Source organism: Hemitrygon akajei, chromosome 17, assembly GCF_048418815.1.
Source record: "Hemitrygon akajei chromosome 17, sHemAka1.3, whole genome shotgun sequence".
NCBI lineage: Eukaryota > Metazoa > Chordata > Chondrichthyes > Myliobatiformes > Dasyatidae > Hemitrygon > Hemitrygon akajei.
Genome location: NC_133140.1, coordinates 3,716,429 through 3,729,816, shown reverse-complemented (window position 1 = coordinate 3,729,816; position 13,388 = coordinate 3,716,429).

Genomic DNA, 13,388 nt, shown 5'->3' with positions numbered 1-13,388 from the left:
TGTATCCCTTTTGCCAATCAACTTTCCAGCTCTTAGCTTCACCCCACCCCCTCCTGTCTACTCCTATCATTTTGGATCTCCCCCTCCCCCTCTCACTTTCAAATCTCTTACTATCTCTTCTTTCAGTTAGTCCTGACGAATGGTCTCGGCCCAAAACGTTGACTGTACTTCTTCCTATAGATGCTGCCTGGTCTACTGCGTTCCACCAGCATTTTGTGTGTGTTGCTTAGTTTTCAGCATCTGCAGATTTCCTTGTGTTTGCGTTTTAAAGAATGTAGAAGCTATTTCTGATTCATTGAGTGTGTGCCTGTACCTCCTCCCTGATGTTAACAATGAGAAGACTGCATGTCCTGGATGATGGGGTCCTTAATGATGGATGTCACCTTTTTTCAGCATTGCTCCTTGAAGATGCCTCGTTGCTGGGGAGGTTAGTGTCCATGATGGAGCTGGCAGAGTTCACTATTTTCTGCAGCTTATTTCGATCCTCTACAGTGCCCACTCCCCATAGCAGACGGTGATGCAGCCAGTTAGAATGCTTTCCACAGTATATCTGTAGAACTCTACACTCAGATCACTGCAGAACTTTCCTGTGCAGCCTCATGGAGTTTCCTTTTTCCTCTGCACGGATTTTCCTCTTTTCCAAAGCCACTCTGTTATTTGACATCCACAACATTAACAGCACCCTGAAGACCATAAGATGTAGGAGCAGAATAAACATCAATGAGTCTGCAGTTGAGAAGGTGAGTAGTTCTAGGTTCTTCAGTATACACTTCACCAATGATCTCACCTGGACTGTACACACCGGCAAAAAGCATAACAGCGTCTCTTCCACCTCAGGTGACTGAAGAAGTTCAAAATGGGCCCACAAATCCTCAAAACCATCTACAGTGGCACCATTGAGAGCATACTGACTGGCTATATCATTGGAAACTGTACCAAACTTCATTGCTGGGCACTGCAGAGAGTGGTACGGACAGCCCAGTGCATCTGTGGATGTGAACTTCACTCCATTGAGGACATTTATAGCTTCAGGTGCAGAAAGAAGGTCTGGAAGATCATCGGGGACACCAGTCACTGCAACCATAAACTGTTTCAGCTGCTTCCATCTGGCAACCGTTACCGCAGCATTAAAGCCAGGACCAACAGGCTATGGGACAGTTCCTTTCTACAAGCCATTAGACTTTTAAATTCACACGTCTGTATATTGTAGAGGAGTCATAATGCAAAAATTTTTACCCCCCATGTTGTGGAATGGATGTAAGATTTAAATAAATGCTAAATTCTAAATTAGGCCATTAGGCCCATCGAGTTTGCTCCACTATTTCATCATGGCTGATCTAATTTTCCTCTTGGCCCCAAACTTCCACCTTCTTCCTGTATCTCTTCATACCCTGATCAATCAAGAATTTATCAACCTCTGCCTTAAATACACATAAACACTTGGCCTTCACAGATGCCTGTGATAAAGAATTCCACAGATTTACCTCCCTCTGGCTGAAGAAATTCCTCCTCATCTAGTATCTAAAAAGAGGCCCCTCTATTCTGAGACAAACACGAGGAAATCTGCAGATGCTGGAAATTCAAGCAACACACACAAAGTGCTGGTGGAACACAGCAGGCCAGGCAGCATCTATAGGGAGAAGCGCTGTCGACGTTTTGGGCTGAGACACTTCGACAGTCCTGATGAAGGGTCTCAGCCTGAAATGTCGACAGCGCTTCTCCCTATAGATGCTGCCTGGCCTGCTGCATTCCACCAGCATTTTGTGTGTGTCCCTCTATTCTGAGGCTCTGTCCTCTGGCCTTACACTCTCCTTTCACAGGAAACATTCTCTTCATATCCACTATCAAGGTGATGCACCATCAATAACTCTCGGAGACGTGAGGTGAGATATAGGCTTTTATTCGCTGGAAGAGAGCAGTCAGCAGCAAGAGATCACCATACGACATCCTGGAGACTGAGGGAGGAGCAGTGCCTCCAATCGCCTTTATACAGGGGTCTGTGGGAGAAGCCACAGGAGCAGTCAGCGGGGGGGGGGGGGGGGCGTGTCCAGACAGGTATATGTAGTTCACCACACAAGGCCTTTCATCATCCAATAGGTTTCAATGAGGTCATCCCTCATTCTTCTGAATTCCAGTCAATACAAGCTCAGAGCCACCAAACACTCTTCATATGACAAGTCACTTAAACCAGGAATCATTTTCATGAACCTCCTTTGAACCCTCTCCAGTTTCAGTACATCCTTTCTGAGATAAGAGTCCCAAAACTACTCACAGTGCTTCCAAGAAAGACATCACCAGTGTTTTATAACATTTCAACATTACATCCTTACTTTTATATTTCAGTCCTCTTGAAATCAATGCTAACATTGCATTTGTCTTTCACACCACAGACTCAACTTGCAAATTAACATTTAGGGAATCCTGCACAAAGACTCCCAAGTCCCTTTGCACCAGTAATTTTTCTATTTTCTCTCCATTTGGAAAATAGTCAGCCCTTTAATTTCTCCTACCAAAGTGCATGACCGTGCACTTACTGACACTGTATTCTGTCTTCCATTTCTTTGCTAATGCTCCTCATCTGTCTGTCCCTCTATAGCTTCTGCTTCCTCAAAACTACCTGCCCCACCCTCCCACAGCTATCTTTATATCATTTGCAAATTTTGCAACAAAGCAATCAATTCCATCATCCAAATCATTGACATATAATGTAAAAAGAATCAGACCCAACACAGACCCCTGTGCAACACCACTAGTCATTGGCAGCCAACCAGAAAAAGGTCCCTTTATTCCCTCTCTTTCCCTCTTGCTAATCAACCACTGCTTTATCCATGCTACAACCTTTTCTGTAATACTATGGAGTCATAGCTTGTTCGGCAGCCTCGTGTGTGGCACCTTGTCAAAGACCTTCCAAACACCAACCGATTCTTCTTTGTCTGTCCTGCTTGTTCCAACTTTGTCCGGCAAGATATTCCTGTGAGGAAACCATGCTGACTACAGCCTATTTTATCATGTGCTTCCAAATACCCTGAGACCTCATCCTTAATAATTGACTCCAACATCTTCCCAACCACTCAGGTCAGACTAACTGGCCTATAGTTTCCTTTCCTCTGCCTCTCTCCCTTCTTGAAGAGTGGAGTGACATTTGCCATTTTCCATCCTTCCAGAACAATTCCAGACCTACTGATTCTTGAAAGATCATTACTAATGACTCCACTGCCACTTCTGCCACTTTTCAGAACCCTGGGGTGTACACCATCTTGTGCAGGTGACTTATCTACCTTCAGGCCTTTCAGTTTCCCAAGAACCTTCTCTCCAATAATGGCAACTTCACACACTTCATGACCACTGACATAGAGAAGACTGATGCAAAATACTTTTTCAGTTTGCCTGCCATTTCCTTCTCCCCCATTACTACCTCTCTGCATCATATTCCAGCGGTCTGATATCCAACCTTGCCTCTCTTTTAACTTTATGTATCTGAAGAAACTTTTGCATCTTCTTTAATATTATTGGCTAGCTTACTTTTGTATTTCATCTTTACCTTCTTAATGACCTTTTAGTTGCCTTCTGTTGGTTTTTAAAAGCTTCCCAATCCTCTAACTTCCCTCTAATTTTTGCTCTATTATATGCCCTCTCTTTGGCTTTTATGTCGGCTTTGACTTCTCTTGTTAGCCATGGTTGTGTCAGTTTGCTCTTAGAGTACTTCTTCTTGTTTGGGATGTATATATCCTGTGCTTTCTGAATTGATTCCAGGAATTCCAGCCATTGCTTCTCTGCTGTCAGTCCTGCCAGTGTTCATTCCAATAAATACTGGCCAACTTCTCTCTCATGGCTCTGTAATTGCCTTTAGAACCATAGAACCATAGAACATTACAGCACAGAAACAGGCCTTTTGGCCTTTCTTGGCTGTGCCGAACCATTTTTCTGCCTAGTCCCACTGACCTGCACCTGGGCCATATCCCTCCAAACCCCTAACCCTAAAAGTCCTAACCTATTCAACCTTTCTCTGTAACTCAGTTTCTCAAGTCCTGGCAACATCCTTGTAAACCTTCTCTGCACTCTTTCAACCTTATTAATATCGTTCCAGTAATTAGGTGACCAAAACTGCACACAATACTCCAAATTCAGTCTCACCAATGTCTTATACAACCTCACCATTACATTCCAACTCTTATACTCAATACTTTGATTTATAAAGGCCAATGTACCAAAAGCTCTCGTTACTCCACTATAATACTGATACATCTGACTTTAGCTTCTCCCTGTCAAATTTCATGATGAATTTGATAATATTATTATCATTTTCCCCTAAGGGGTCTTTTATCTTAAACTTTCTAATTAATTCAAGTTCATTGCACTATATCCAGTGCAGAATAGCTGATCCCCTAGTGGGCTCAACCATGAGCTGCTCTAAAAAGCCGTCTCAAAGGCACTCTGGAAATTCCCCCCTCCTGGAATCCAGCACCAACTTGATTTTCTCAATTGACCTGCATATTGAAATAACCCATAACTATTGTAACATTGCCCTTTTGGGATGGATTTTCTATCTTTTTTTGTAATTTGCAGTCTACATCCTTACTACTGTTTGGGGTTCTGTACAGAACTCCCGTCAGGATCTTTTTACCCTTGCAGTTCCTTAACTCTATGCACAATGATTAACACCTTCTGACCCTATGTCACCTCTTATTAATAATTTGATTTAATTTTTTACCAACAGAGCGACACCGCCCCCTCTGCCCTGCTGCTTGTCCTTTCAATACAGTGTGTATCCTTGGACAGTAAACTCCCAGCGATAACCTTCTTTCAGTCATGTTTCGATGATGTCTACAACATCATACATGCCAATCTGTAAATGTGCTACAGGTTCATCTACCTTATTCTACATACTGTGCACATTCAAATATAAATAACACCTTCAGTCCTGTATACAACCTTTTCAGTTTTGTCCACCTTTTACCTTCCCCGACTGCAATTTTGCCCTATCTACAGCCTCCCCTCATTACACGTTGCCTTCAGCAATATCATCTGCCTTTCCTACAATACTCCTTGCATTGAAATATATATGCAGCCCAGGACTATGCTCAACCTTTTGGTTCCTCATTTTGTCTGAGGTCTTACCAACATCTGCCTCTGTAACCTCAGAATCAGAATCAGAATCAGGTTTATTATCACCAGCATGTGTTGTGAACTTTGTTAACTTAGCAGCAGCAGTTCAATGCAATACTGTTCATAATAGAAGAAAAATAAATAAATAAATAAATAAATAAATAAATCCCATTACAGTATATGTATCTTGAATAGATTAAAAATCATACAAAAACAGAAATATGTTATAAATATAAATAATATATACCTCTCTACTAACTGTTCTGGCACTCTGGTTCCCATCCGCCTGCAACTCCAGTTTAAACCCACTGTGCAGCATTAATAAACCTTCCTGCTAGGATATCAGTAACCTTCCGTTCAGGTGCAAGCTGTCCTGTCTGTATAGGTCCCACCTTACCCACAAGAGAATCCAATGATCCAAAAATTCTTATGCCCCCCTTCTACACCAACTCCTAGCCATGTATTAAACTGTATATTCTTCCTAGTTCTGGCCTCTCTAGCACATGACACAGGTAGCAATCCTGAGATCAACCCTGGAGATCCTGCCCTTTAACTTACCACCTAACTCCCTGAACTCCCTGTGCAGAACCTCATCACTCATCCTACCCATGTCACTGATACCTACATACACCTCAACTCCTGGCTGTTCACCCTCCCACTTAAGAACGATGAGGACTCAGTCTGAGGTGTCCCAGACCCTGGTAACTGGGAGACAACATATGAACCAGGAATCTCGTTCTCACCCACAAAACCTCCTGTCTGTTCCCCTAACTAATGAATCCCCTATTACTGCAGCGTGCTTATCCCCCCTTCCCTTCTGAGTCACAGAGACAGACTCAGTGCCAGAGACCACTCAGAAAATCACTGTGATTTTTCTCTGTTCTTCAACTGACTCCAACCACCAATCACTCTGCACCTCCTTGTCCATAAATGGGAGAGCTGGCCTGTGCAGCAACTTAGCTCTCTGCTCTTGTGATTGATGATGCAGTGAAAATGTTTGAAAAGGAATGATGGAAACTCTTGTGTGTCCATTTGTGTTCTAAACATTGTGTTTTTCATTTAAAAGTAAAGCAGGGTCAAAGCAGAGCAGCCATTGTGTGAGTGGACCAGTGTAGGAGTGGGAACTTGAGGCTTTGGCAGGATGGCATAGGCAAGTAGCAGGTAAGGCAAGTAGTGTTTGAATAAAGAGCCACTAAATTGCAGCTAATTAAATATAAAGTAGGGATGACGCAGGATTAGGTAATGTGCTGTAGCTGCATGATGTGGGAGCTGGTGACCATATCTGCAGCAAGTGTTGGCAGCTCAAGGAACTCAGGCTCAAAGCTGGTAACCTGGAATGTGAGCTTCAAACGTGGCACCTCAGGAAGGGGGAGAGTTACCTGGATTCTCTGTTTCAGGAGGTAGTCACACCCATTAGGCTAGCTGCCTCAAATTCAGTCTGTGGTCTGGGACAAAAGGGTGTGACTACAAGTGAGGCAGGTAGTGGGCTCCAAGAGACAGTGCTGGAGGAGACTCAGCCCTTGAGCTTGTCCAATGGGTCTGAGATTCTTGTTCCCTGTGTAGATGAGAGTAGGGGTTGTAGGAAGGATGAATAACCTAACTGTGGCATAGTAGTTCAAGGGGGGGGGGGGGAGAGAAGAGAAATGTAGTGGCAATTGGAGATAGTGTAGTCAGAGGAATAGAAAAAGTTCTCTGTAATGAGGATAGAGCATCCTGAAGGCTGTGTTTTCTGCCTGGTGCCTGGGTTTGGGACATCTTATCTGACCTGCAGAGGAATTTGCAGTGGGAGGGGAAAGATTCAGTTGTCATGGTCCATGTGGTTACCAACGACATGGGTAGAATATGGAAAGAGGTTCTGCTGAGCAAATTTGAGCAGCTAAGGACAAAATTAAAAAGCAGAAGTAAAAAGGTGGTTATCTCTTGTGGGCCTGAAGATAGACAAGTCCCCTGGTCCTGATGGAATGCATCCCAGGGTACTGAAAGAAATGGCAGAAGTTATAATTGAGGCTTTGGTGATAATTTACCAAAATTCTCTAGACTCTGGGCCAGATCCTGGCAGATTGGAAGACAACAAATGTCATGCCACTGTTCAAGATAGGATGTAGATAAACAGCAGGTACTATAGGCCAGTTAGTTTAACATCTGTAGTTGTGAAAATGCTTGAAGCTTTCATTAAAGAAGAAATAGCGAGGCATCTGGAAGGAAATGAATCCATCACGCAGATCCAGCATGGATTTAGCAAAGGCAGGTCCTGCTTGATAAACTTACTAGAACTCTTTGAGGATATAACAAGCACAGTGGATAAAGGGAACACATGGACGTTATTTACTTGGCTTTCCAGAAGGCGTTCGATAAGGTGCCGTATAAAAGACTTATCCATAAAAAAAGGATGCATAGAGTTGGGGGTGATGTATTAGTATGGATAGAGGATTGGTTAACTAATAGGAAGCAGAGAGTTGGGATACATGGGTGTTACTCTGGTTGGTAATCAGTGGTGAGCGGTGTGCCACAGGCGTTAGTGCTGAGCCCGCAGCTGTTTGCGATATACATTAACGATCTGGAAGAGGGGACCAAGTGTAGTGTATCTAAGTTTGCTGATGACACTAAATTGAGTGGAAAAGAAAATTGTGCAGAAGATACAGAGAGTCTGTAGAGAGATATAGATAGATTAAGTAAGTGGGCAAGGGTCTGGCAGATGGAATACAATGGTGGTAAATGTGAGGTCATTGACTTTGGAAGGAAAGATGGAAGAACAGATTATTATTTAATTGGTAAAAACTTGCAGCATACTGCTGTGCAGAGGGAATCAGGAGCACTTGTGCATGAATAACAAAAGGTTGGTTTGCAGGTGCAGCAGACTATCAAGAAGGCAAATGGAATGTTGGCCTTCATTGCTAGAGGGATTGGATTTAAGAGCAAGGAGGTTATGCTGCAACTGTACAGGGTACTGGTGGGGCTGCACCTGGAGTACTGCGTGCAGTTCTGGTCTCCTTACTTAAGGAAGGATATACTGGCTTTGGAGGTGGTGCAGAGGAGGTTCACCAGGTTGATTCCAGAGTTTAGACTATGAAGAGAGATTGAGTTGCCTGGAACTGTACTCACTGGAATTCAGAAGGATGAGAGGAGATCTTATAGAAGCATATAAAATTATGAAAAGGATAGATAAGATAGAGGCAGGAAAGTTGTTTCCACTGGTAGGTGAGACTAGAACTAGGGGACATAGCCTCAAGATTTGGGGAGTAGATTTAGGATGGAGATGAGGAGGAACTGCTTTTTCCAGAGAGTGGTGAATCTGTTGAATTCTCTACCCATTGAAGCAGTGGAGGCTACCTCAGTAAATATATTTAAGATAAGGTTGGATTGATTTTTTGCATAGTAGGAGAATTAAGGGTTATGGAGAAAAGGTAGGAACTGAGTCCATGGCCAGCTCAGCCATGATCTTATTGAATGGTGGAGCAGACTCAATGGGCCAGATGGCCTACTCCTGCTCCTATTTTTTATGTTCTTATGTTTGGTACTTACAGTAAAGCAGAAATGAAGGAAGAACCAGGTGATCTAGAAATGTCTAACATGTCCCTCCATAATGAGCTCTTGAAGCTGGAATATCAAAGCCCAACAGGGATGTGGCTGAGAGAAGGACAAGCCTGGCAAGTCGGAGTTCCAGCATACAGACATTTCAGAGATACAGGTGAGTGAGGAGGGGGTTACTTTTTAGATGAGGAAGAACATAACGACAATGCTTCTCGATGGTCCGATGAGGCCATATGATTATAGAACTTAGAAACAAGAAGAGGATGGTCACCTCAACAGGACTGCATTATGAGCCCCACAGTGGACGGCAAGAACTAGAGGAGCAGGCATAAAGGAAGGCAGCAGTTAGATGTAAGAATGATAGGTATTATTAGTGGAAGATTTTAAACTTCTTTAATATTGACCGGATCACCCAGTCAGGTTCACCAGGGCTCTTCTCAGCCAGTGAAAATCAGGCACCTATCCAGTTCAAAGCAGGAGGTAGAAAAGGTTCAGTGGGAATCACATAGTAATCCCTGTAGAAATCAGACTAGAATTCAATCCAAATATCCCCCAGCCAAGAACCCCGGCAACTAAGATGAATGAGGCAGAGCCGATGTGGCAGGAAGTCTGGGATATCATCTGCCACCCCAGGACCAAGTGGTATACCCTACAACAGGGGTGCCAAACTCATTTTAGGTCACGGGCCGGATTGAGCAAAATGCAGCTTCATGCGGGCCGGATCAGTCGGACGCGTGCGAACGCAGCTTTTGTTGCCTCCGTTTTTTCAGCCTGCTCTCATGTGTCTCAGTCTCTGCTAAAACTACAAAGTGCTTCACTTTACAAATTCCGTTTCTTATGAAGAAGACTGCCGAGCAAGACTGCCGAATAAACACTAAAAACCCTGAAAACCTGGTACCTGAATAAACTCAGCATTAGCCATATCATACGCCATAGGCGCTTCGATTACTGGGGCCAGCTTTAATAGTAATTAGATATTATCTCGCGGGCCAAAAATAATTCCACCGCGGGCCGGATTTGGCCCACGGGCCTTGAGTTTGACATATATGCCCTACAAGGTATATAAGAAATCCCAAAACTCCTCAGGAGGTTTTGGAAGATTATGAGGAATATTTGGACCAAAGACTAGATGTAGGGATTACTTATAGCCAAAAGTGGGCTGCCATCTCAGCCATACACCAGGCAGTGAGTTCTCTGCAATTGAGAGACATAATTGGCAACCCATGCCTGGGACAGCAAGGCCTTGGCTTAGCACACTTCCAATGATGAGAGAAGTGCAAGTGCAAGGGATAAGTGTGACATGGTTCAGGCAGAGGTATGGACCTGTGAGACGAAAGGCGGGTGTCAAAGGCAGTGGAGTTAGGGTCACAGGGCGCCTGGACTAAACTGGATCTTCCCAAGTGCAAGATCACTTCAGCAGTGCTTTGGAGACTGGAGCTTTTCCACATTTCTTTCCTCCTGCAGCCTTTGTATGATTCTCTCCCTACACCATCACAGCTGCACACATGGGGGCTGAGAGAGGACCCTAAACGCAAGCTTTGTGGTCAGCGGGTTCACTGGCTCAAGTACTGTCAGGATACAAAACAGCTTTAACATGAGGACGGTATAGGTGGTGCCTCGACAAGGCCTTGCTGTCCCTTTCTGACACACAGAAGCAGGAGAGGTATAAAAAGAGACCAGCTGGCAGGGAGGCAAACTGGGCAGTCAGTTTCATCAAGGAGAGTGCCACACCAAAAGGGCCACATCGAAAAGGCCTAAATCCAATCTACTGTAAATGGCCAAATCATGGGAGATGAGAGTCAATGTAGGGAGGAAGCTGCAGTTCCTGAGGTGGTGCAGACCACATTTTGACCAGACATCGTACTGTGGTCCACTGAAAACAAGAAAATCATCCTGGTGCAGCTCACTGTACCATGGGAGGAAGGCTGCGAGGAGGCTCATGAGAGGAAGGTCCTGAAGTACCAGTCCTTAGTCCTGGAGTGTAGGGACAAAGAATGGCAGACATGGCTATTCCCATGAAGATCAGGCGTAGAGGGTTCTGGCAAGGACAGCATGGAGGTTGCTGTCTGCGCTGGGCCTTGATGAAAGTGCAAGAACCAGGCAGCTTGCAGGATGGGGGAGGAAGCAGAACGAGCCTCTTGCTGGATATGGAGCAGGCAGGAGGAGTTGAGCTGGAAGTCAGGAGCAGAAGGGCAGTGACTTTGCCACCACTGCTGACCCACCAACTGGACAGGGTAGTGTTTAAGGGTCAAAACATTCTATGAAGGTTGGGCAGCACCTGACAACATCTGCTCCTGGCCAAAAGCTGTAACTATAGAGAGCACCCCAGTACATGATATAAGTAACTTCCTTAATATTGACTGGATCACACATATTGCCAAGAGCTTGAATGGGATAGAATTTGTAAAACGTGTCCAAAGAGATTTCCTTAATAGAAAGTAAGGGCTACTAGGGAGGGCACAACACTCTTAAGGAATGAAGTAGGGCTAAAGACTGTATCTGTTGAGGAACATTTTGGGTCCAGGGTCCATAATTCTATCACTTTTTAAATAGTTATGAAAAAAGATAGGACAAATTCAGGGATGGAACATCTAGTCAAGAGGAAGAAAGAAGCTTGCTTAAGGTTTATAAACAATAGACAATAGACAATAGGTGCAGAAGTAGACCATTCAGCCCTTTGAGCCTGCACCGCCATTTTGAGATCATGGCTGATCATCTACTATCAATACCTGGTTCCTGCCTTGTCCCCAAATCCCTTGATCCCCCTATCCATAAGATACCTATCTAGCTCCTTCTTGAAAGCATCCAGAGAATTGGCCTCCACTACCTTCCGAGGCAGTGCATTCCAGACCCCCACAACTCTCTGGGAGAAGAAGTTTTTCCTTAACTCTGTCCTAAATGACCTACCCCTTATTCTCAAACCACGCCCTCTGGTACTGGACTCTCCCAGCATCTGGAACATATTTCCTGCCTCTATCTTGTCCAATCCCTTAATAATCTTATATGTTACAATCAGATCCCCTCTCAATCTCCTTAATTCCAGCGTGTACAAGCCCAGTCTCTCTAACCTCTCTGCGTAAGACAGTCCAGACATCCCAGGAATTAACCTTGTGAATCTACGCTGCACTTCCTCTACAGCCAGGATGTTCTTCCTTAACCCTGGAGACCAAAACTGTACACAATACTCCAGGTGTGGTCTCACCAGGGCTCTGTACAAATGCAAGAGAATTTCCTTGCTCTTGTACTCAAATCCCTTTGTAATAAAGGCCAACACTCCATTAGCCTTCTTCACTGCCTGCTGCACTTGCTCATTCACCTTCAGTGACTGATGAACAAGGACTCCGAGATCTCTTTGTATTTCTCCCTTACCTAACTCTACACCATTCAGATAATAATCTGCCTTCCTGTTCTTACTCCCAAAGTGGATAACTTCACACTTATTCACATTAAACATCATCTGCCAAGTATCTGCCCACTCACCCAGCCTATCCAAGTCACCCTGAATTCTCCTAACATCCTCATCACATGTTTAGGAAGAAAGAATCAGACAGAGTGCAGAGTTACAATGTAGCCAGGAAAGAGCTGGATTAGGAGAGCTAGAAAAGGCCACGAGAAGGCTCTGGCGAATAAGATTAAGGAAAACCCCAAGGCATTCTACAGGAGGATGGCTAGAGTGATCAATAAAATTGTGCTTGAGTTGGAGGAGGTAGGGGAGGTGCTTCAGTATTCACCAATAAGAGGAACCTTAATATTTGTGAGGACAGAGTAAACCAGGCTGATACGCTAGAACATGTCAACATTAAGAAAGGATGCGTTGGAACTTATGAAAAACATTAGGATAGATAAGTCCCTGGCACTGCACGGGATATACGCCAGGTATATAGAAAGCAAAGGAAGAGATAGTTGAGCATGAGGCAATGATCTTTGTATCTATGCTGACCACAGGATTAGTACCAGATGATTGTAGGGCAACCAATGTTATTCCTTTATTCAAAAATAGGAGAAGGGATATTCCTGGGAATTATATACTAGTGAATCTTACTTCACTGGTGGGCAAATTATTAGATTAAATTTCTTACAGACGTGTTTTATGAGAATTTACAGAAGGTCAAATGGCTAGCATGAGAGGGTATAGTTTAAGGTGCTTGGAAGTACGTACAAAGGAGATGTCAGGGTTAAGTTTTTTATGCAGAGAGTGGTGAGTGTGTGGGATGGGCTGCTGGCAGTGGTGGTGGAGGCAGATATGATAGGGTCTTTTAAGAGACTCCTGGATGGATACATGGAGCTTAGAAAAATAGAGGGCTATGGGTAAGCCTTAGGTCTTAGGTATTTCTAAGACAAGTTCGGCACAGATTTGTGGGCCAAAGGGACTGTATTGTGCTATAGATTTTCTATGTTTCTATGTCATCTGATTCGGATAGTGAGAATGGATTTGTGAGTGATTGCTCATGCCCTGATTCAATTCTTTGAGGATGTGACAAAGCACATTAATGAAGATTGAGCAGTAGATGTGGATTTTAGTACAGTGTTTGATAATGTTCCCCTTGCTAGGGTCACTCAGAAAGTCAAGAGGCATGAGATCCAGGGAAACATGGCATTATGGATTGAAAACCTGCTTGCTCGTAGAAGGTGTAACCACATAGAAGATGTTTATAGATGTTGATTCGAGGTCAGTGACCAGTGATGTTCCACTGTAGAAAACCTACAGCACAATACAGGCCCTTCAGCCCACAAAGTTGTGCCGAACATGT